This window comes from Thamnophis elegans, chromosome 8 (assembly GCF_009769535.1).
Source record: "Thamnophis elegans isolate rThaEle1 chromosome 8, rThaEle1.pri, whole genome shotgun sequence".
Classification (NCBI taxonomy): domain Eukaryota; kingdom Metazoa; phylum Chordata; class Lepidosauria; order Squamata; family Colubridae; genus Thamnophis; species Thamnophis elegans.
In genome coordinates, this window is record NC_045548.1 from 36,093,260 (window position 1) to 36,118,840 (window position 25,581).

General features: G+C 35.1%; 1 protein-coding gene across 6 annotated transcripts in view; it reads left to right on the forward strand.

Annotated features, from left to right (window-relative positions):
• Positions 1–25,581, forward strand: part of SPIDR (scaffold protein involved in DNA repair) — a 247,544-nt gene that overhangs the window by 60,860 nt on the left and 161,103 nt on the right. The window lies entirely within an intron of this gene.

Here is a 25,581-nt window from a genome sequence, read left to right on the forward strand (position 1 = left end):
CTAATTCTGGTTTGTACAGGGTCTTATTTTCTTTTAACCCCCAAAATAAGTGCTTGGCCTTATTTTCAGGGAGGTCTTATTATTTTTGAGGTGCAGGGGCCTTAGGACTGCTGCTGTGTTGCAATATTTTTGGAGAGGGCTTATTTTAACACATGCGTGCAAAAGCCCCATTTGGGCTTATTATCCGGGGAGGGCTTATTTTCAGGGAAATAGATTAGGGAGCATAAAAATTCAGAGAACAGTGTAGGTACATAAATAAAAACATAAAAGGAAAGTGAATTAGGATTAGTGGGTTATTTTTGTTTGCTGATTTTGAGCAGAGGTTGGGAAGACCTTAATTTTGGCTGCTGGAGTAGAAGTCACAATTCTAAAATAATAAATAATGTTTTTAGGAAATTTGTAATATGAAAAGTCATTTTATTCTTGCTAATTTAGGATATTTGACCCTATTGGCTTATAGAAAATTAAGAATGTTTTCTACACTGGAAGTTTCCATTTGGGAATTGGGAAACAACTTATTTTGGAAAAATTGCACTCTTCCTAAAAGGCCAAATCTATAATTTAGTAGTTTTGATTATATCCAATCTTTGGTTTTTAAGGTTGTAACAGGAGCAAAGAATGGATTTGTATACTTTTGTTTCAGAGCTGATTTAGTAACAATTATCCATGACCTATTTATATTTAGAATATTGCAACATCCTCCAGCTAAAGTTATTTTTAAGAATGCCAGGAAGCTTTGAAAAGTGTGAAATGGCAAATAGATTGTTAATGAATGGGTTTTGCAGGTGTACAATCTGCACTCCTGAGGGTTTTTTTGAGAACGTTAGTCCCACCTCAGTCTCTGCTGATTTATGTTAAATTTAGTAATTTTAAGACTGGATAAGGTGAGAGAAGATGGATTGGTGAGAGAATCTGTTTAAGAAAAACAAGTCAATTTAAGGAAATCATGATTCTTATTTCTGTTTTGATTGCATCTGTTTTTCTCTTGTCTTAATCACGTACATCTCTTGATACAGTCTATTAAACTGCTACTTAGTCTGAGAAAGGTTCAAGCTTTCAACAGTGTTAAAAGAAATGCATGGTTGCCAGTTGTTTTCTGGGCTCAGTTCAAGATACTTGTTTTGAGCTACAAGTCATAAACAACATGTATCCAAGCAATTGTTCAACCAGTTTTCTGTAGGAGAATTATTTTTGAGGGCATACCCGTTCATAGAATAGGTTTGCTTGTTGGGCTTATATGAAATAAGTTTTTGATGTGTTACTCTCAAAGTGGAATTTATTCCAAGGTATTAAAATATGTCTTTTTAACTTTATTTTTTAAATTATTTTTAGGATGATTGCTCTTAATTTTAATGTTTTTATTATTTATATTTGTATCATGTACTATTTCTATTTCGTATTTTATTGTATATTATTTTGGCATAGAAAAATACTGCAATAAAAAGAGCAAATTGGTTAAATAATAAAGTATTCAAGCTCACATTGATAAATTCACTTCATTATTCTTTTGTGTGACCCACATATGACGTCTAAGTTGTTTTGGAACATTTAATTCTGTTCTGTAACTTCCCTTTTTGGGATGAATTTGCAATATCCTTTGCAGGAACAGTTTCTTATTTGAATGTGGATTTTTTAATGGTATATTTAGGTAAGAATGAAGGCATACAGATTAAATGCTGGGAAAACACAAGTTGCTTTTTTGCTCAACTTTAGGACTTCCTGGAAGATGACCCTCATTAAAAGTTAAGAGATTTGTACTGCAGTCCAGCAGAGTGTTTGCACTCACTTGAATGTCATAATTTGCTGAATTGTGGAACTTCAGAAGGAAATGACTTTGCTTTGCATCCTGAATAATGAGAAGTAGATCAAGTTGTCCTATATACCGTATACCGTATATACGGTAATTCAAATATACCTAAGCACTTTTAAAATGTAATACATGTGCAGAGATACTGTACAATAGAGAATTTTTCATCTTTGTAAGGATTTGGAAGAGAGGAAGGAAAAAGAAATATCCTGAGATCTTATTGATAGAAAAACACACTTAATATTTACAGTAATTTTCAAGTTCAAAACTGACTATAACACTGTTAACATTATTTAGTGGTAAAACAGTTATTTCTATTTAATTGAAAGCAAGGACAGAACTTGTTAGAAGTGCCAGACTGATCTGAAAAAGCTTAGCAGGATCCATTAGTATTTAGTTAGGAGACCACCAGGAAATCCCAGAGCCGGGGGCTAGTGAAAAAAACATCCCAGAACAATGCAGTATGGTAAGCCATACTGTTCATAAAGCACCTAATCCGAGAATTGGTTATCTCAAGAGAATATTTGCCTTTATCTTAAGAAAAAATTTACATAATTAGCAATGATATTTGCGAAATGCCGAACCCTGAGATATTAAGGACTTGATTTAGCAGAAGGTTGCAGTTCAGATTGAATAACTTATTTAGAGGCTATTGATTGAAGTGTAATAAACATTGTATTCGAAGTGTTACACATACTTACCCATATTTTTCGGAGTATAAGATGCTCCGGAGTATAAGATGCACCAAGGTTTTGAGGAGGCAAATTTTTTTTAAAAAGTTTTTGCACTCTGCAAACCTCCCAAAAATGGCCCGTTTTTCATGAAAACAGGCCCGGTTTCCCCCTCCCTCCAAAAAAAGCATGAATAGCCTTTAGGTGGCTTGCAGAGTGCTCCTCGGGGGTGGGGGGCAAACAGAGCAAAAATGGCCTGTTTTTTTTGTGAAAACGGGCCCATTTTTCCTAATAAAAAAAGGGCATGGATAGCCTCTAGGAAGCTTATAGAGTGCTCCTAAGGACTGGGGGGGGGGGGTTTAAAATTGAGCAAAAATCAGGCTATTTTTTTGCTCATTTCTGCCCTCCCCAGGCTTCAGGAGCTCTCTGAAAGCTTCCTAGAGGCTATGCGTGGCATTTTGGTGAAGGGGGTGCGGTTTCAGGAGGCAAAAATGCTGTATTCAGTGTATAAGACGCACCCAGATTTTCAGCCTCTTTTTTGAGGGAAAAAGGTGCGTCTTATACTCCGAAAAATATGGTATATAAAAGTTAGGAAAATTTCCCAACCTTAATTCCATTCTGAAACTCTGTAGGGTCCCAATCCTCTATCATGGCATTTTCTGCTCTTGCTTATTATACTAGTGTTAGAAGAGGGGTTGTACATTTTCTACAATGTGAAGCAAATTGGGAAAAAATATTTAGAAATGTAACTTCACAGCAGTCCTCTCTGGATCACAGAAAGTACTAGATAACATCTGACTTTTGAATCATTGTTTCAGAGATATTGCCTTACCAGATTCCTCAATGTCTTCAACAATGGCAGAACTTCTATGCTTGAGTTCTTAAAAATTCAGGAGATATTCAGAGAATTAGCTGCCTTGAAAGTAGCCCATACTGTATTGTATAGCGGCTTTCCCTACCTTTCAGGTTTTGTGGCTCAGAGGGGGAGGAGGGGGTGATGTGCAGTTCCATTTGCACAAGCGATAGGCACGCTCCCCCACCGCTTTCACAGCCTGGGGATTGGGGACCCCTGTTGTATAGCACAGTTTATACAGTTAACTCCTTTAAGGTACCTTGGTTTTCCCCTATGGTGCACCATTTCACACAGATTACAGATGAAAGAGTTTTAGTAGTATATACTGTAGATGGAAATAACTTTATAAAATATTCTTATAGGTGGTTATGATTGCCTTGTATTCAAGGGCAGAGAAGTGCTTCAGAATGCATAGTAGTGGAAATATCTGCTAATCCTAAAACCAAATTTGGGTTTTCCTTATTTGAATTGCAGCTACAGAGGGTAGATTATACAATTCTGTAAAAGCAATAACTGCTTTAAGGAATTTCTTTCAAATACACTTTTTATATACCCATTTATTTCAAAATCTGAAGATAAACTTACTGGTTGCAGCTGCACAATCACAAAGGTTTTGATGATCTTTTGGCTAGAGAATCTAAATTCACATTCACAAGAACCATCTTATATTGCATATATAATGCTAACCCAATTCATAGGTGCTGGGTATGAACCTTCAGCAGCATTTTTAGTTTATAAAAGTGGGGTTCTTTTGCACAACTGTGGCCCTTTCTTGAAATAATATTTTCATGGTCCTGGGTGGTCCTGGTTTGAGGAAGCACATGAAAGTACATTATTTCATAGTAATGATCAAAGCCTATATAACTTCTATTTTTCAACATCCATTACTTGATCAGAAGGTTTTCTTAGACACTTATTTGGAATGTTAGCAGGGCACCATAAAACAATAAGAATTATTGCTAGAATTGCAATAAGAAGTTTGCAAAATGTTTAAATGCACAGTTGTTCTCTTCTTGGTAGGTTGAACTTTGAAGTGCAAAATGCAGAAGTACAAAGTCAAATTCCTAACACTTAGCTGACTCAATACCAAATTTAAGAATTGTTCCTGTAAAATTATTTTTGTTAAGCAATTTCAGCAAATCTTTCAGAAATTCATTAACCATATAAATATTTTCTTAATTACTTTTTTGTTTTTGTTAAATGCCTAACTGCTTTATCATTTTTCTGTTCTGACAGACACAAAAGCTTATATTGGATGTTTCTTTATAATAAAATGATTAAAAGAAACCCTCGACTTGCAACCTTTTACTTAGTGACTGTTTGAAGTTACAACGGCACTGAAAAAAGTGACACCACCATTTTTCACACTTACAACCATTGCAGCATCCCCATAGTCACTTAATCAAAATTCAGATGCTTGGCAACTGGTTCATATGTATGACAGTTGCAGTGTATTGTGGTCATCTTTTGTGACCTTCTGATAAGCAAAGTTAATTAGAAAGCCAGATTTACTTTACAACTGTGCTACTAACTTAACAATGGCAATGGTTCATTTAACAACACTGGCAAGAAAGGCTGTAAAATGAAGTAAAATTCACTTAACAGATGTCTCACTTAGCAACAGAAATTTTGGACTCAATTATGGTTATAAATCAAGGACTATTTATATTAAAGTTGTCAATTTCATATTCTAATACATATTTTGTAGATATTTTCAGTATAAGTCCATGCATTTTATAGATAGTACTTTAACTAATTTATTATTGTATACATGTTCGGAATGTTACCTCTTGTTTGGAATGGTGGTAAGACTTCTGCTCCAGATAAAAAGCAGCAGTGAAATTTTACAGAGTACTTTATTAATTCAGAGTGGGCTAGTTGCTACTAGGTGAGGTCTAGCTGCCATGCTGCCACTTCAAAAATTATTAAATCATTTGAAGATTTTTAATGTTTACCTTATTTCATTTTTTGTATAGTAGAAGAGTTAAGATTGTATATACTTGCATAGTGAAGACAAATATAATAGAGACACTTTAGAGTGAAGGTCCAATCCTTTTGCAATGGGAAATCCATAAAGCAATGGCCTTTATTTTTTATCTCGGTAGTAAAAAACTTGTTTTAGCAGAGCCAGGCTGGAACAACTTACAACAACCTAGTGGACAACCATTTAAATATGAGCCAGCAGTGTGCAGCAGCTGCCAAAAAAGCCAACACAGTTCTAGGCTACATAAACAGAGGGATTGAATCAAGATCACGTGAAGTGTTAATACCACTTTATAATGCCTTGGTAAGGCCACACTTGGAGTACTGTATTCAGTTTTGGTCGCCACGATGTAGAAAAGATGTGGAGGCTCTAGAAAGAGTGCAGAGAAGAGCAACAAAGATGATTAGGGGACTGGAGGCTAAAACATATGAAAAACGGTTGCAGGAACTGGGTATGTCTAGTTTAATGAAAAGAAGGACTAGGGGATACATGATAGCAGTGTTCCAATATCTCAGGGGTTGCCACAAAGAAGAGGCAAACTATTCTCCAAGGCACCTGACAGTAGAACAAGAAGCAATGGGTGGAAACTAATCAAGGAGAGAAGCAACTTAGAACTGAGGAGAAATTTCCTGATAGAACAATTAATCAGTGGAACAGCTTGCCTCCAGAAGTTGTGAATGCTGGAAGTTTTTAAGAAGATGTTGGATAGCCATCTGTCTGAAACGGTATAGAGTTTCCTGCCTAGGCAGGGGGTTGGACTAGAAAACCTCCAAGATCCCTTCCAACTCTGCTATTGTATTGTATTAATTAAGTTTAACTTGTAAAAACTGTTTTGCCTCATAAAATATATTTATTATCAGATTTGGAAAGTATAATTTATTTAAGTCTTAGCAGGATTTATTTTCTTTATTTCTTTTTTCTTTTTTTTTTGCTCACAAATTTTTTATTTTCATTTTCATTTTCATACACTCACATGTATACTGTACATAGCCAACACCATACAGCATTAAACAATAATTGCATCAATTCCTCTTGTCAACAAGGCCCTAGAAAATAGAAACCCAATATAACTCTTCCGCTCTCCATACACCTCTTTCTTCCACTACCCACCAACTTTCTATCTTCCCTCCATCATCCCTTTCTACCCTACTTCCCCTCCCCCTCTACCACTCCTCTCTCCACATCCACTCCCCCCCTTCCTTCTCACCTTTCCCTCCCACCCTCTATCCCATCCCTCTCTGCCCATCTTTCTTCTTTCCCACTCCTCCGCTCCTTGGTGTATTTCCGCTACATATCAATATACTTGGCCTATCCTATTTTTAAAGAAAAATTAAAAAGGAACAGTATGCATGTGAAGTCACATTTCATTGAGATTTAACACATCTTGTCTAATTAATATATTCCCTCCCCCCACCCGACCCCAACCCCCCACATCCTTCCCCCCCCCTGACTTCCCAGAACCCGTACACGGTATAGATTTTTAACAAACACGGTCTAAAATATATTGAAAAGAAAAGAATAAGAAATTAACAACATCTCTACCTTGAGCTTAGCTCCTTCTTGCTAAGCTATCTTTAAACAATTTAAATCATTCCTGATCTTAAGCATAGGCTATCTGGAATTTCTTAGTCCCATATTTATTTTGTATATAATCAATCCATTTTTTCCAGTCTCGTTTATATCTCTCATTTGAGTGGTCTTTAAGATATGCAGATATTTTAGCCATCTCGGCTAAATTTGTGACTTTCAATGTCCATTCTTGAATTGTACGCAAGTCTTCCTTCTTCCAATATTCCGCCACCAACAGTCTTGATGCCGTTATTAAATGCAAAATCAAGTTAATCTCTACCACTGTAAAGTCAGTACTTATACCTAACAAAAATAACTGTGGGGTAAACTTTATCCTTCTTTTAAAAATATTTTGCATAATCCACCATATTTTTATCCAAAATGCCTTAACCTTTTGGCAAGTCCACCATATGTAGCGTCAAGAGAACCACATCTCCAACATTTGGGTTGTAAATTCGGATACATAGAAGCCAACTTTTTAGGATCTAAATGCCATCTATAGAGCATCTTGTAAAAATTTTCTCGCAAGTTTTGAGCTTGTGTAAATTTCACATTTCTTACCCAAATTCTTTCCCAGGTATCCAACATTATTGGTTCTTCAATATTTTGAGCCCACTTTACCATACAATCTTTAACTAATTCTGTTTCCGAATGTTGATATTTTTTCCAGACCCGCAATAAAGCATTTCTTGAAATATGACTTTTAAAGTTTTTGTCCAGTTTTTTGTTGAATAACAGGTAAGCGTGCCAGCCATATAGCAGATCATGTCCCTCAATATTCAATATCCTATCATTGGTTAAATCGATCCAATCACTAATTACGGATAATACCACTGCATCGTAATATAGTTTTAGATTGGGTAGTTTCAAACCTCCTCTCTCGCGTGCATCTTGCATTATTTTCAGCTTTACTCTCGGCTTCTTTCCTGCCCATACAAATTTATTGATACCCTTCTGCCATTCTAAAAGATTTGCATCTTTTTTGAGTATAGGTAACATTTGGAAAAGAAATAAAAATTTGGTAAGATATTCATTTTCACTGCCGCTATTCTTCCCAGCAAAGATAAGTGCAACTTCTCCCATTTTTTCATCTCTATCTGTATACTATGCCAGAGTGGTTCATAATTATACTTAAATAATTTCCCATTTGAGATTGAAATATCAACTCCAAGATACTTGACCTTTTTGACTACCTCACATCCTAACATTCCTCCTAATTCTTCCTTTTGTTTAGTATTCATATTTATGGCTAATATTTTTGTTTTCCCTAAGTTAATTTTAAAACCAGACACTTGACCATATTGATTAATCACATTCATTAAAGCCATACTGGATTCCTGCGGTTGTTCCAATATTATGACCAAATCATCCGCAAAAGCACGCACTCTGTATTCTTGCTGCCTAATCTTAATTCCTTTTAGATCATCCAAGCCCTGTATTTTATTCAACAATACTTCCAAAGTTATAATAAACAATAGTGGGGACAAAGGACAGCCCTGTCTTGTACCTTTTCCAATTTGAAAAGAGTCTGTTAAACTTCCATTGACTATGATTTGAGCTGTTTGCTGTTGATATATTGCTTTAATTGACTGTATCTGCATTTTTTGCAATATCTTCAACAGAAATTGCCAATTAACTCGATCAAAAGCTTTCTCAGCATCCAAAAATATGAACGCAACAGGAATTTGATTGTTCTTTCTCAAGTATTCTAGTGCATTAATAACTAATCTTTTCATTTGTCTCCCTTGTATAAAACCTGTCTGGTCAGCGTGTATCAATTGTTGAATAACCAGCATTAACCTATTTGCTAATATTTTAGTAAAAATTTTATAATCTACATTAAGTAATGAGATAGGTCTATATTTTTTGGGTTGAGTAGTATCTTCATCTTCTTTGGGTATCAAAGATATAAAAGCTGTCTTCCAGGATGGAGGTACCTTACCTTCCATTTGAATCTTATTAAATAATTCTCTAAGAGGTTCTACCATTTTTAATTGTAAGTTTTTATAGTAAGCCGCTGTCAAGCCATCTGTGCCTGGTGCCTTCCCTGACTTTAACTGCTTAATTACCTGTAAAATTTCCCCTGAGGTTATTGGTTGATTCAAATTTTGCCTGTGCTTTGCTTTAACTAAGGGTATTTTGTCTTTATCTAAATATTTGTCTATATCTAAACCATTAATTTTATCCCCCTTATACAATTCTGTAAAAAATTCCCGAAATGCCTTTTGAATCTCATCCTGTTGAAACACCTCCTTCCCTCTATAAGTCAATTTAGATATATTTCGAGATTTCCTTTTTTTCCTAATCTGATAAACTAACCATCTGCCAGGTTTGTTTGCATTGCAGAAAGTATTGTGTTTTGTGTATAACAAACTAGTGGCTACCTGGTCAGAAATCAACATGTCAAATTGAGATTTTAATATGGCAATTGCTTCCTTGACCTTTGTATCGCCTGGGTTTAATGTTAACTCCAGCTCTTTCCTCTTAATTTCCTCTTCCAATTCTGTTCGTTTTACCCCTTGTTTATGTCTATGTGCTTTGTTTATATTTATCAGTATTCCTCTCATATACGCTTTGCTTGCATCCCATACGAATTCCATGGGTGTACCCTTATTCATATTAAAAACAAAGTATTCGGTTAGCAATTTTTTACAATCATTGATATACTTTTCATATCTAAATAAGTTTTCATTCACTCTCCAAGACCTTCTTGCCTGTACCACCCCTCCCAATTCCATCCAAACTGGGTTATGATCTGAAAGGACCCTAGCCGCAATCTTCGTCTTTTGACCCTAGAAAGCAAATAATTAGTGATTAATATGAAATCAATCCTAGAAAAGGATTGATGTCTATCAGAAAAGAAGGTAAAATCATATTCCTCTGCATTTCGTTCTCGCCAGATATCTCTCAGTTCAAAGTCATCCATAATGTCAAAAAAGGATTTAGGTAGCTTTGCTCGCATCTTAGTATTTGGGTGATTAATCTTCTTGTCTCTCTTGGTATCTATAATGCCATTCCAGTCACCCAATAATATACAAGACCTATAATCCCACTGTAGTAATTTAGCATGAAGATTTCTATAGAATCCTTCTTGCTGTTGATTAGGAGCATAAATTCCCAGAAGCAATGTCTTTTTCCCTTCTAGGGTTAGATCTAACGCGATGTATCTTCCATAGGGATCTGCTTCAATTAATTCAGCTTTCATATCTTTTCTTAAGTATACAACTATACCATTTTTCTTTTCCATAGCAGAAGTTACAAAGTGTTGACCAAGTTTTGGGTTAATCAGATATTTTTGATCGGTTGATTTAATATGAGTTTCTTTTTTCTTTTTTAAATTTTTTATTGAAGGTTATAAAAAAGGCAAGATTTACAAAATACAAAAAAAAAGAAATAGAACTCATTGCATATTTACAGCGCAAACGGCAAAAATTCATACATATGTATACATAGTTCATCTCACCTTGCCTAGTATAAAACTAGGTTACTAATTCTATGCAGGTATTCATAACTGATATTTCCTATCAGATCATCAAAGTTTTTTCAACACTGTAGTCTATTGATATTACTTGTTGGTGAATTCTCACCTCTAATACATTTCTTATCTCATTTGTTACTTAGTCTTGTATATTGTATATTTAAATTGTTACTTAAGTTATTTTAAGTTAATAAAATATCTCATTTTATATCTTAATTCTCATTGTCTTTCTTATCAAACCATTTGTATAATTTCTCCCAGACTTTGTAGAAGTCTGTGTCTTCTTTTTCGTTAATCAGCATTGTCAATCTATTCATTTCCGCTATTTCTAAAATTTTATTCATAACCATTGTACTAGTGGGGGCATTTTCTTTCTTCCAGCACTGCGCATATGCGATTCTTGCCGCCGTCAAGATATGGACGAGTAAATATTGATTAGTTTTAATTATTTTTGGATCTATTATCCCTAATAGAAACATTTCTGGATTGAGGTTTTATTTAGTTGACATAATTTCATTTCGCCACCTTAGTATTCGCTTCCAATATGTCTTAACCACTGGACACGTCCACCACATGTGGTAGTATGTGCCCAGTGTTATTTTGCATTTCCAGCATTTGGCCGATGATTTTGTGGAAATTTTTGCCAGTCTTGTCGGAGAGAGATGCCAGCGGTAGAACATTTTATATACATTTTCTTTGTAGGCCGTCGACATCGTTAATTTCAGGTTCCACTCCCATACCCTTTCCCACTCATCTAACTTAATTGTGTGGCCAATATTCTGGGCCCAGGTTACCATAACTTCTTTCACTCTTTCTGTTTCCATTTTTCAAATTAGCAAACAGTTATATATTTTCGAGATTAATTTCTCGTCTGGTCCTATTAAAATTTTATCCAATTCCTGGTCTTTGTCCTGAAAGCCAAATTGTGCTAGATCTGATTTATACTTATTTTGTATTTGAAAGTATGGCCACCAATCAATATTTATTCCCATTTTAGCCAAGTTTTCCCTGGAGTTTAATCTATTTTGGTTGTCTAACAATTGTTTATAAATAACATTTTTGTCGAAGTTTATCAGATTTGGGTATATCAGGGCTTCCGTCGGGAATATCCATTTGGGTAGTTGGATATAGAATTTCCTTCTAATTTCAAGCCAATCATTTATCAGTACCCCTCTTAGATGATGTCTTTTAAAGTAGTTGAGTTTCTTGCAAACAAATTATGTCATTCTTAAACTGTTTAGGATAGTGAAATATTTTCTTTCTCTTCTGTGGAGAATTCAATCCATTGACATTCCATGTTAAAATCTTAGTTGTCATCTTTGGTTACCTGAAGCTTTTTTAGAGCCTCCTGCATGGCCTGTTTAACCTTTGGCCTAGCTCCTCCCACGGCTTCTGGACTTGTTGCTGTAGCTCCTTGATCGATGGCCGGTGATTGTTGAGGTTGTTGCCTTTTAGCTTGTTTCTCCATTCGTCTAGTAGTCATACGGCTAGGTCTTTGTTCCATAACAGCTTGCGCTTCTAGGGGAGAGAGATGATCCATCTTATCTGGTAGTTGGGTGGTTTGCTGTCTGTCTTGTCCTTCTTGTGGTCTTTCTCCGGGTCTAGATGGTGCAGGGTGTCCAGCCTTCAAAATATTATGATAAAAATCTTGGGCTTTCCATACGGAGTTGAGACGATATCTTTGCCTATCAAATGTAAGTATAATGACAAATGGTGCGTTCCATTTTTACTGTATCTGACGATTTCTAAGTTCTTCAACTAAAGCATAATCTCTCCTGGCTCTTAGCATTTGAGGTGGTATCTCTTTCAAAACAGTCAGGTCTTGACCCCCAATTTGGAGCTTAGTGTTATAAGACTCTTGTAATATCGTGTTTCTGAGCTCTCTTGTAGTGAAATATATAACAATGTCTCGAGGAAGCTGCTTCTGTTTTGCCACCCAAGAGTTAACGCGATAAACTTTATCGATTTGCCAGTCAAACTTAGCCTCCGGTCTTCCCACCAGACAATCAAAAGCTTCTGAAAGAATCTGTTTCAGGTTCTCCTGTTTTTCTTCACGCAACCCCCTTACTCTTAATGCCAGCTCCATTTGCGTGTACTGTATCTGTCAGGACCTCTCCATTAGATAATTAGGAAAGAAGACCACGAGACTCCATGTGTAGAAATCAAGTGTACTTTTACTAATTATAAATGATTAAAGGCATAGCGTAGCGAAGTCTGATTATTTAGGCGTGAAAGCGATTCATATATAGAATAGCCTATTCCCCACCCCTTGGCATCACAGTTACAGTCCAATCATAATTCTCTCAAGTGTCAGGTGTGAGATAACTTCAAAAGGCATCACGAAGATGGAATGTCGGTGCCGTTAGTCCTGGCGGGAATCTCCCATGCATGCGTAGTCCGACAGGCAGCTGAACTCCAGAACCTTCCTCCAGCACAATGAGTAACCCCTCCCAAATACCATGCCCCCCCTCCCTGTTTCATGGCAGCCGAAGCAACAGCAAAGCAGAGGCTGACAGTATCATAATAATTTCTTTTTCAGCATTTTCAACTTTTTGTTGCACCACCTGTGTTTTCGATGTCAAGTTGGTATTAGCTTCATTAAGATCCTCTAGACTATCTTCAATTCCGGAAACATGTTCTGTCAGTACAGTTACCCGCCCCAGCATATCATCTCTAATTTTAACAACCCTGGCATCAATTTTATCATACAACTCTTCTTTAAGTTATTTTATCTCCTCTTTTATCTCCTCTTTTATCTCCTGTTTAAAGTCTTTAAGTTTGTCTTCCACTTTAATTGTCTCGGTGTTGAGAGCCTCTTTTAATTCCCTCAAGAAGAATTCTTTCGTTAACAAATCTCCAGCAGGGGGCATGGAGAGCGGAGGCTGCGGCTTTGTACTAGGTATTGGAGATGTGCTTCTGGAGGCTGAAGGGGGGGGGTTTCAAATTAGGATTTGGTTTTGAGGCCATTCCAAGTTTTATCTTCAAGCAATTAATAAAACTCTATTGACCCACTGTACAGTTATGGAAAGAGGTACTGAATCTCCCCCTTTATTTTGAAGTTTTTGAGGCTTGGTAGGACTTTGCAAAAGGTTTCAGGAAATAAGCATTGTAACGAGATAGTTCAGCATATTCATCGCCATTTTAAGTGTCTCTAAATTAGCAGAATTAATGGAAGAAAGAAAGTCTTGTAAAAGTGAAACTGATTAGTAAAACTCTGCTAGCCGGCTGTGAGGCAGAGTAATAAATCACTCCTTTCCTTTGAAGTTTTAAAGCTCTGTAGAATTTAACAAGGAGATTAAGAAAATAATCATTGTTACGGAGGAATTCCGCAGGATCGTTGCCATTTTAAATGCCTCTTTAAGTAGATAAATTAACGGAAGAAGATCTTGTAAAAAAATGAAGCTAGGATTTGGATAAACAATTAGTCCTCGCATGCGAGCTCAGCTCGTGTTAAAATCAAATAATTCAAACTTTGATCTGAGTGGAAGGATGCTTACTTCGTACTGCACAAAGCAGTTGGAGATTCCCAGCACAGATGCCGTTCTGCCTTCGGCTGTCCCCCCTCTTTCCGCAGACACAGAAGCTGCAAAAATCAAAGGGCATTTGCACAGCAGAACTAATCTTCTTCCCTTCTTGCCCGAAGAGTAAGAAACCTGTTAGACGTCTGATAGACGATCATCTAAACAGATAACGCGACCAGGAACTCGGGAGCAGCTATGTTAATAGCAATAGCAATAGCAATAGCAGTTAGACTTATATACCGCTTCATAGGGCTTTCAGCCCTCTCTAAGCGGTTTACAGAGTCAGCATATTGCCCCCAACAACAATCCGGGTCCTCATTTTACCCACCTCGGAAGGATGGAAGGCTGAGTCAACCCTGAGCCGGTGAGATTTGAACAGCCGAACTGCAGAACTGCAGAACTGCAATCAGCTGAAGTAGCCTGCAGTGCTGCATTTAACCACTGCAAGTTAAGCTGCTTCCATCAGTAAGCTCCGCCCAGGAAGTCCTATCCTTTTTCTTTTCTAATACCAATTTCTCATCTACCTACTAGCAATATATTTGGAAAAATAGAATAAACAATATTGTTACAACATGAAACAATCTTCTCAAGGACTTTGCATTATATCTTTTTTCCCCTGGAAAGTAAAAGATTAAAGCTTTATAATGTTTATAAGAGGAGGTAGACTCTATCTGTACATAAGCATCTTGTTGAACTAACAGTTGGAAGTGGTAATGTAAATAAATATTTTATTTTGAAGAAGCAGCATTGAGGGGGCAGCCTATATTTCTATTCAGTATCACTTTTTCAAATTATATCCTTTGACAGTGTTTCAAACAGTTGCCACAAGCCACTATATATGTAGTGCCAGGCTTCACAGTTTACGAACATTTTTAGACGAATGGCTCAGTTGCAAAGAAGAACATCAAAGGTGAACAAGATTATTGTTCTGGACTGATCACTTTTCATTAAAAGTATGTATAATATGTTAACCTTGGCTGCATTCCCAGTATTTGGAATCAATCAAGACATAATTTTGGATTGCTCAGGCCTGAGGGATTGGCTAAATGAATTATACAGCATTGGAAGGAGAAATCTACATCTGATTTGAATCAACGGAGTATCAATATGTTTCAGTTATTACTATTTGAATTAGAGTTCATTGTTTAGAAAGGCTCAAAGATTTTTAATCAACATTAATTTGTATGTATATTACTACACAAACTGGTAAGAATAAATACATATAACATTTTATTAATCAATTAAAATTAATCTTAGCAGTTAAAAAAAATAAAAAACCCTTGATTTCTTTTTAAGTTTCTTTGTTTACAGTATAATTTTCAGATCTTTTTCCTCCTCTTTTTATTAAATTTACCAATCTGGATATTATATCAATTATAATTTACATGCAATATTGTATACCTTAGTTCAATTATTTTGAACTAAGAGTACAATATTGTCTCTTAGTTCAAAATAATTGAAAAGAAGCCAAAATAATATGTGTTGAGCAAGATTACTGTTTTTAAATTCTCAGTATTTTATGTTTTTGTTCTCAGTTACAACCATTGATTAATGACGATTCTCAGTTACAATCATTGTTTAATTAGGACTCAAAATTACAGCTGCCTTGGTGAAAGTGACTTACAACCCATACTGAAAGTTGTGACCATAACACCACCCCTGTGATTACATGATCACAATTCAGGTGCTTGGTGATCGTCTTGCATTTGTGACAGTGGAAGTGCTTTGAGGTCACATGATCATGATTTGCAACCCTCCTATTTGGTTTCTGACAAGCAAAGTCAATTGAGGAAGCTATAGTCACTCAGCAACTTTGTGATTCACTTAAGGACCACATGATTCATTTAACAACTGTCAAATGGTCATAAAATTGGGGTCTGGTCACATGATGATATTTAATCATTGCATTGCTTAGTGAGCAAAATTCTGGTACCAATTGTGGTACTAAGTAAAAAACTGTGTGTACTATATATATGGATTCCTGCTGCTACCTTCAAAATATTTAGATATGAAGTCTAGTTTATTATAACCTTCTTTCATAAAATTGTCGTTCCCCCTGCTCTTGGAAAACATCTGCAGTACTTTGGTTTCTAAGACATTCCACTCAGCTAGAAGGTAAGAGCTGGAAGAGAATAGTAGCTTAAATACTGATTTGCACATCAAACTTTGTCACTTCCCCAGTTTGTTCCAGCCAAACTTCCAAAACAATGTAATCTGCAGTATGGAGTTCAAAATTAAAATATATTTAAAGCATTACTAATAAGCTTATACTAATGCGTGTGAACTATTTTGGATATTTGAAAGATCAAAGATCAAATTGTTGCTAATGGTTAGTATAATGGCACTTTGTTATAACTCATAGAAGTCTGTGTGCTTAATTTACGTGTATGTTTTGTGTGCTTAATTTACTTTAATTTATTTTCCTGGCATAAATGTGCTAAGAATTTGAAAATATTTTATACAAATGTATTGTAAGATGATAAACAGTGGATTTCATTCTTGGTTGTGTTCTAGTAAGTGATTTTGGTACTTTTATTCTGAAAAATATCCTGGAAAATGGAAAAAAAAGAAATTTTCTTTACAGTTTTCATTACTTGAAGAAAAATTGTTTTATATTTTCCTTTGATTCCACTCCCAAACATTTGTACTGATTTTCATTCAAAATAGTGTTTTGGTCAAATCTCATCAACACATATTCTTAGCAAAACCACACTGACTTAAAACTAAAAACATTTAAGGAAATTATAATGGTGGCTGCATTCATATAGAGATAATTAACTTGTCCTCATGTGGTAAGGCATTAAGATACCCTTTCTGTGATAATGCATTATAGCATTAAAATTCTAACCACATCTCAAAGATCGGTAAATACCGTTTTGAAGAAATGGGGTGGTGGCTTAAATACAAATTTAATCTGATGATCTTTAATCTGATTTATGTGCTACTGCATTAAGATTAATTTTCTCTATCTACTAAACTGTTATATAGAATTAATACATAGTAACATTGGAATGAAGAAAAACATTTTGTTCATAACTGATAACATGGAACACAGAAGCTTCCTGCCATTGAGTTTGGCTAACTACGAATGTAAAGATGCAGTTTATGAGAGCATGTTCTAGTAGCAGTGCAGTGCACCTGACTTTAAGTAAAGCAGGGTTACTGATGTCGTGAGTGAATTATAATGTAATTCATTACATTACATAAAACAACATGAGATACATAATATAACTGAAGCTGCAATCCTGAATATGTGTGCTGCTATGGAGCAAAATTAATCAGAGTAATATTCTATAAAAAATACAGGATTCTAATTTCCCACCATTAGTCATGCATTCCCCAAAGCCTTTGTTGAAGGTTGAGGATATCTCCAAAGTAAATTTGTGTTGTGTTAATGGAAGACGATGGGAAATCTCTTGCACAGGTTGAAGTCAGCCTGTATAATATTTAAATAAAGTTAGTGAAAACATGTTGGGAAAGACCACTTTCTATTTTCCACTCATAGTTTTTGTGATCAATTGTAATCATGAATAACTATTCAATATACCGTACAATATTTTTGCGGCCTCTTTAACTGTTTGTTGCCCCTTAAAATAATTTAGTAGTTCACACGCAGCAAATAGCTCTGGTGTTGATGTTGTCAGTGTATTGACTGCATTAGATGTGAAATACTTAATTATTGGACTGATATGAGACAATTTTTTCTACATGTAATCTAAAAAGCAAATTTCTGGGTGGGATGAATGATAGCACTGTATATAAAATATAAAAAGTCAAAATTGCTTTTATATTTAGTTGTTTATCATGTTTATCATGGACTGATTGAGACAAAGTTTTCTTTCTACCCATGCCTGGGTTTTATCATTAAAATTTTTGACTGTTGCTTTTACGTGGTTTTATTCTTTGAAGAAAACAGGTATTACCTATAACCTATAACTATAACACAGATAGTTAAAAATGAGAAGTTGGGTGTGTCTCAATTTTCTTCCTTATTTTGCATCTTCTAAGATCTTCACAAATACTAGGGTTAACATTCATTCAGATTTTCCCAGGCATGTTCAATTCCTCTTATCATTTTGTTCCACCTATCTGAGAGATTCCAAGATATATCCTCGTTTGGCTGGCAGTCTGGGAAAAATGCACCTTTTTTTTTTTTTTTGCTTCCTTTGCTGCCAATAATAGAAGAGTCATCTCCAGCAAGCAAATATATTAAGATGTTGCTCACCAGAAGAAGAAAGGGTTGCTTCTCTTTTTGCCAGAAACATGAACAGAGAAAGAGGTTTTGGAGCGTATCCTCATAATTCAGTTAGCCCCTAAGGAATCAGAGGGATTTTTTTCCAGTAAAAAGCATCCCTACAACTATTTATATATGCAATAATTGTTCATATCAGGAATATATGGTTTAGTGAAATTATCAATCTGTTGTTTATTTACCATATTATACTGAGTATAAGACGCACTGGAGTATAAGACACACATCAGTTTTTGGGGAGGAATATAGGGGGGAAATTCTGCATACCAGGTATTCATATGGCTAGTGTCCTTAGTCTGGTCAGATTCAGGACATAAGTTTGCTGGTTTTGAGTGGGCACACGTTCACGCTTTTTATCCCCTAGTTGGGGATAAAAAACAGCTTCTAATTCACAGCTGATCAGAGAAGCAATGAGAAAGGCATGGGAAGCCCAGAAGATCGCTTCACTCGTTAGTGCCTCATTAGGGCTGAAAAAAAGCTTCAAAAAAGCTACATTCAGAGTATAAGACGTACCCAAATTTTCATCCTCTTTTAGGGAGGGGAGGTGCATCTTATACTTTGAAAATACGGTAGTGATGTTGGTGCTCTCCATACTACCTGTCAAAAACAGCTTCTTTCAATTGTTGCATGTTCAGCTTTGCATCAGATTTGATGTTATCCAGCCAACATGTTCTTTAATTTAATTTAATTTAATTGATTTATACAGCCACCCATCTCAGGCAAGTGACTCTGGATAGTTTATAGGATTAAAACGCAAACTCACCAGACATACCCCTGCAGGGCCTATGGCTAAACAGTGACCCCACTCACCATCAATAGTCGCAAAAATCATCCACCCGTCTAACCCAAATGCCTGGGAAAATAGAAGAGCATTAGAATCATAGTGTAAAATTTAAGATTTATTTAGTCAATAAACTCAGTAGTGTTGTGTCTGTTTATTGTTAAGCATTATTGTACCATGGTCAAATTACATATTGAAATGTCAAATCTGAAGACAAATATATCAAACATTTTAGTATATGATCAATTGTTTCATTTATTATCTGCAATAGAATACCTCAGTTTTGCCCATAGTATAATGCTATCAAAGGAATTATAATTCCTTATAATTCTTTTGATAGCATTATACTATGAGCAAAACTGAGACATTGTCATATTGAATTATGTTTGTAGCTGTCCATTTTTAAAAAAAGAATAAAACAAAATTGGACCCAGGTGGTTTGTAACAAGTTCTATTACAAAGAATTCATACCTTGGAGCCCCCCTTCCCCCCAATGTTAAAATGTGGAGAGATAAGGGTTTTTTAAAGCATTTAATGAGAAAAATATTTGATAATATAAATAGGAAAATATGAAATATAGGTCTATGAGGGTGTTATTGATAACATTAATTAATCATTTACTGTGATTTTATATTGTATTGACTTTTTCTCTATTTGTGAAGAAATGTTAACCTGCCATTGGCATGGGAAATGAATGAGTAAACCATATATGTAGTTCCCCCCCCCCCCCCCAGAAAAAAAGGAGTCCTGAAAAAGAGGAAATGTTAGAAACTCAAGATGGCTGCGCTTTGGCATAAAAAGGGATAGAGAAAAATTCTGTCAGGCTTTCAAGATTCTGTTACTGTATTCAATAACAATAAAAAGCAAGCCTACAGAACTTGTAGAGTTCTGCTACATTTATCTTCTTTTTTTTAAGCTCAATTAAAAATAATTGCAGACTGCAAAGGAATACCTGGCATGTTGATCAGCTGTTCAGTGGCTGCTATTTAGAAAGGCAGCAGCACCAGAACTAGCAATAGTAGGGAAGCCTGAAGGTGCTCAGCAGTGTTTATTTCAGAGTGGCAGCGAGTTTATTGGGCTTTTTAAAAAGCCAGCAGGCCACCCAGGGCTGCTTGGCAGGCAGCATTGCAGCATGCCTGATAACAAATTTTCATAGAATTGCTGCTATGCCTGTTTCTTAACCTTGCCTATCCCAAAAATGGTTGATTATGGGTGTACTCTTTGTATGATTTTGGAATTAGTTTTCTATTTTTTCTGAGAACCATAAATCAATAGAAAAGGTCAAACTAAAGTAGTTGGGAAGGATTGTGCAGTTTGAAGGTAAGGATAAGAGCCTGGAAGGATCATAAACTTTGTGAGCTCTGTAAAAATATGAAGTGTGCAGACCCTTTGCTGTCTGTTTAAGCAGTAATTCCTGCATAAACACTAATGATACTAGAAACAAAATGTTTTTATATTCAAATTAAATGTGGAAAAACTTTCATTAAAGACTTTAGTATGCAAAAGGAAGGGACTGCCCAAATGACTAAGAAAAGCAAAACAAGTTATTTCCACAGAATGAAATTGGGGTTGAAAGAAAAAAAAAGTTAGAATAGTTTCTAGGAACAGAATAGAAACTCTTGAAAAAATGAGGAAATAAACTGTACTGAAGCCTTGCCCAACCTGAGCAGCCTCTAGATATATAGACTGCCACTCCCAGTTCTCACAAAAATAGCCATATTACCTTGGAATTCTGGGTGTTGAGTATAGTCCACAGGTGGGTGCTTAGGTGGTGTAGAAGGTTACTGTAGAATATTAAGGGAAGATATGTTTTTTTCATAGCAAGTGGAGTATATTAGAGAGTCTAGTTGTAAAGAAAGATAATAAAAAGAGCCCAGTGGTGGAGGGAGTTCCAAAAACAAACTACATAAATAAATAGGGTAACTAATGTAGAATAATTCTTTAATAGCCATGTCATAAGGTTGTCTTCTTTCCTCTGTTCTATAATTTAGAAGGGCCCTGGTATATTTAGTTAGAAATTTAAGAATCGACAGCAGAACATATTATTGAAAAGGCAAGCAAGTTGAATCATTATGCCTCATTCAATTCATGTGTTTTCATGCAAAGAAAAGTCATTTCAAATTTTTTGAAGCATGGCAGGAACTTGATATTACTTTCAAGAAAGATGTGTGAAGCTAAACAAATTTCTGATGTGGTACGGTTAACAGTTTGAAATATCAGGTTACCTCATGATAATATTTGTCATTTGGAAATAAAATTGGTAGCGGCATTAATTTACCTGTACATGTATAAATGCCAAAGGTTAACACTATTACTTCTACAAGTGTATTAATGAAACAAATGAAGAAGGTTTTCAAGGATGTTTGCCACTTACTACATGTAATCAATAGACAATGCAGCATAAAGAGACCATAGTACAGAAGAACCCAGCAGATTTTTTTTTTGGCTTTTTGGTTATAGATCTCTGTTTAAAAATATGTGGTGATTATTAGTTATTTATGTATTTATGGCATTTCAAACGGCTTAGCACTCTTTCCTGTGGGAAGGACCTAGAATATTTGGGTTTTTTAGCTTGGAAAAATAGTGACTGGACAAAGGGTACAATACCACTAAATAAGAGTTGCAGGAGATTAGGGTTGGGGCAAGAGTATTTCCTTGTCTCATTCTTACAAGCATCCCTAAGGCATCTTTTTGACCAGTATGAGAAACAAGTAGGCTAGACTAAGGCAGTCCTTAACCTAATCTAGCAGGGTTATTCTTAATTCCTAATGACTCCATTTTCTTCATGATAATCTGCCCCTAAACTGTTCCTTCAGGTCTCTAATCATAGATATACCCAGTTAATTGAGTTTACTGGGTGTACATACCATGAAGTATGCTAACCACAGAAACTGGTTTTCACAACATAGTAAATTAAAATATAATGACTATTTTGTGGTTGAGCATGTTGTATGAAAATAGTCTCCAATTTCTATTCCCCAGGATAATGGCTTGTAACAGTCATATCTTCTGCTTGTTAAAATAATTGTATGTCCAAATTGGTGGCTGCAAAATTTTAGATAAACTTTTCTTTAAATAATTATGGAAAAGGGCTGAATTGCACATATAATATTCATCTAATGGCTTTTAGGGTATGAATAATGACTTTGGAAGGGAATTATTAAAAGTGAATTTGGAATTATGGATATATTCCATTTATTTTCATGTTCGTAATTTCCCTTCTGAACTGACTTTTCTTGGTAAAGAAAGAACTATTATTATACTTATGAATAAGTGTAATATGAGTCATGGTGGCCCAATGGTTAGAATGCAGTATTGCAGGCTAAGTGCCCAAAGTTGATTCAGCCGTCCATCTTTCCATGGTCAGTAAAATGAACACTGTATTGAACAGCATATTGTTGGGAGCAATATGCTGACATTTCAAACCACTCAGAGAGTAAAGCACTATAGGATAGTATATAAGTCTGAGTGCTATTGCTAAATTGTTTAACATCTTAATTTGATACACTGCTTCTTGTTATATTCTTAACATCTGTGCAGAACATTATGCATGGTTGCTGTTCAGAAATGTTGGCCTGCAGCTGCCATAATTCCATATACAGTTTAATTAACTGTATTAATTAAAGTCATGGACCCAATGGATCTAAAATGTTACAGGATATCATGTTAGTGAAATTTCCTGAAGAACATTTATGTATGGAATATTAAGAATAGATACTACTCTTAATGTCAAAATTCCAGATAATTGCTAGATGGCAGGAAATACAATTTTCTCTCTTTGCTCCCATCTAATGGTGGCCTAGGCCAGTGTTTTTCAACCTTTTTTGTGCAAAGGCACACTTTTTTCATGAAAAAAATCACGAGGCACACCACCATTAGAAAATGTTAAAAAAAATTAACTCTGTGCCTATATTGACTATATATAAAGTGTTTTTCCCACGGCACACCTTACACTATGTCACGGCACACTAGTGTGCCGCGGCACAGTGGTTGAAAAACACTGGCCTAGTCTACTATTAAGCATATTTGGAATGTTTAAGTTGTATTTATTTTCAAATTTCACTGGTTTAAAGACATTATTTGCATAATTTGCATAATCTGTGACAGAATGTATATTCACAAAATTATCATCATCATCTGCTTATCCCAGCCCCCCCCCCCGAAAGGACTCAGTAGGTAGGTAAAAATGTCAAATCCTGTCTGATTGACAGTACAATGAACTGTAATAATACAGTTATTATTACAGTGACTCACAACAATCAAAGAAATCACAATGAAATCAACAAAACATAAAAGCTAACAAAACCCACGATGAAGCAAGGGGTTATACCCTGTCTTGCCAAAGGCCTGGTTGATAGAATAATGATAGAATGTTACAATTAATAGCTGAAAGAGACCTTGTGTTAAGTTCAAAGATGGAGTTGTAGGCCTGCAGAGAAACTCTTATGTTAAATAATTATTTTACTGGTGTAAATAATTAGGAGTCAATAGATAATTAGGAAGAGATTCCATGAAACCTGAATTATCATATGAGTCATGGTGTGGCAGTGGTTAGATTTGTCAGCTTTAATCCTGTTCCAAGTTGCTAATTATACCTTCGAACCTTTTTGTTATCATTTCTAATCCTGCCTCTTCCAGTGGTCCATAGATTTAGCTTCTGCTTTCTAATTCTACTGGTATATTTAGTATTTCATTCATTGCAACCAATTTGGGTATTAACTTAATCAGAGTAAGAGTAAGTGGGCAGGAAAAGCTCTCAGTGTGATCTTGGAATGATAAGGTGTAAATAAAAAGGAAATCATTTTATCAAAGGGAAGTTTGCATGAAGCTAGAATCAAGTTCTTGGAAGGAAGTCCCACTTAGGTAATCTACGTAATAATAATAAGATTATTGAAGGCACTCCTGCTTGATAAGCCCTCACAGAAGATTTTTTTTTGAAATTCTAATTTATCTACTGCTCTGAATAAAGGAGTAAAACTTGTTTCAGTGTATGTATTAAACAGGTGAAAAGAAATTAACTCTTTTTTTAAAAAATCAGAACTTCTTTGTTTCTCTTTCATTTTCCAATTTCCAAAGAATTTTTTTTATTTCTTACATATTGATGAGGAAGTCCCACTGCAATAATATATGAACCTTGATTTCTAAAACCAATGGTGATCATTTGTGATTTGTAATTTTATACTATAATTATTTGCACTACAAATGAAATGTTTTGAAATGATACAATTTGTGTAAAGTCTGTCAATTGCTTTCCAAAGGTGAGCTAAAAGCATGGAGGTTTAAAAAAAAAACCAGGAACCCAATCAACATAACTTCGATTTTCTTGATGGAATTATTCTTCCTTGAAAAGAGGAAGTTTATAGTCTAAGCATGCAGTTGGGTATTTAGGAGTTCAACATCAGTTCATCCTGTCATAGTCACAAAGGTTTTAGTAATCCATTTTGATTGGATTGTATAATGAGATTTACACAAGGACTATCTTTGAAGGTTCAATTGCTATAAATACTACTAGAATGTTCTCAGATGGGAGATCACTTAAAACAAATAAAAAGCACATTTAAATGAATAATTCTTTATTATTATTATGTTGACTACTGCTCAGTTTCTTAATATAAGCTCATTATAAAAAACTTTTTTTTACTTTCCCTATATAAATTTCCTCATCTACTGTGCTCATTTTCACTTTTCATAACTTCCAAATATAATCAGCACATAAAATAACTTTTTTTGCTATGGCATGAAAAATGTAAATATTCCTTGGTTTAAAAGTTAAGACTATTTTCTGACAAAGGCTCTTGGCAAAACCATTTTTGGTCAGTTACCCTTCAAATAATTAAGTTTACCAGTAAGCTTATGATTACTGGAAATGACTGTAGTTTAATAATAATGGTTGTCATGTTCTAGATCAGTATTTAAGGATAGCGGGAAAACCTGTGGAATCTTAGTTGGACATTTATAATAAGTTAGCCTTACACAACCTTGGTACAGTAGCTACAATGATTGTAATTCAGCAAAGTGGAAAGACACTGGTTACTCCTTAACTTATGACCACAATTGAGCCCAAAATTTATTTTGTTAAGTAAGACAACCGTTAAATGAGTTTTGCCCCATTTTATAACCTTTCTTGCCACAATTGTTAAGTGAATCACTGTAGTGATTAAATTAGTAACATGGTTGTTAAATGAATCTGGCTTCCCCTTTGACTTTGCTTCTCAGAATGTCACAAATGTGATTATATGACCTGGGGTCACTGCAATCCTCATAAACATGAGTCAGTTGCCAAGCATCTGAATTTTGATCATGTGATGATGGGGATGTTGCAATCGTCGTAAGTGTGAAAAACTGTGATAAGTCACTTTTTCAGTTACATTGTAACTTTGGACAGTCACTAAAGGAACTGTTGTAAATTGAAGACTACTATTTCTGAACTATGTAGGTTCAGTTGTTCGGGATAAGGTCTATTTCTATGATTTTTCTTTAGTAATGATTCTCATTGCTTAGTTAGCTACCGTATTTTGGGTGTTGCTTATGTTACATACTACCAATATTTTTTTAACTATTATTAATGTCACTTTTGAACCAGAAAGGTGGACTTTATTTCCTTTAGCAAATAAATAAAATATAGCTGCATTGGTCACGTTGAGTCCTCACATTCTGGATATATG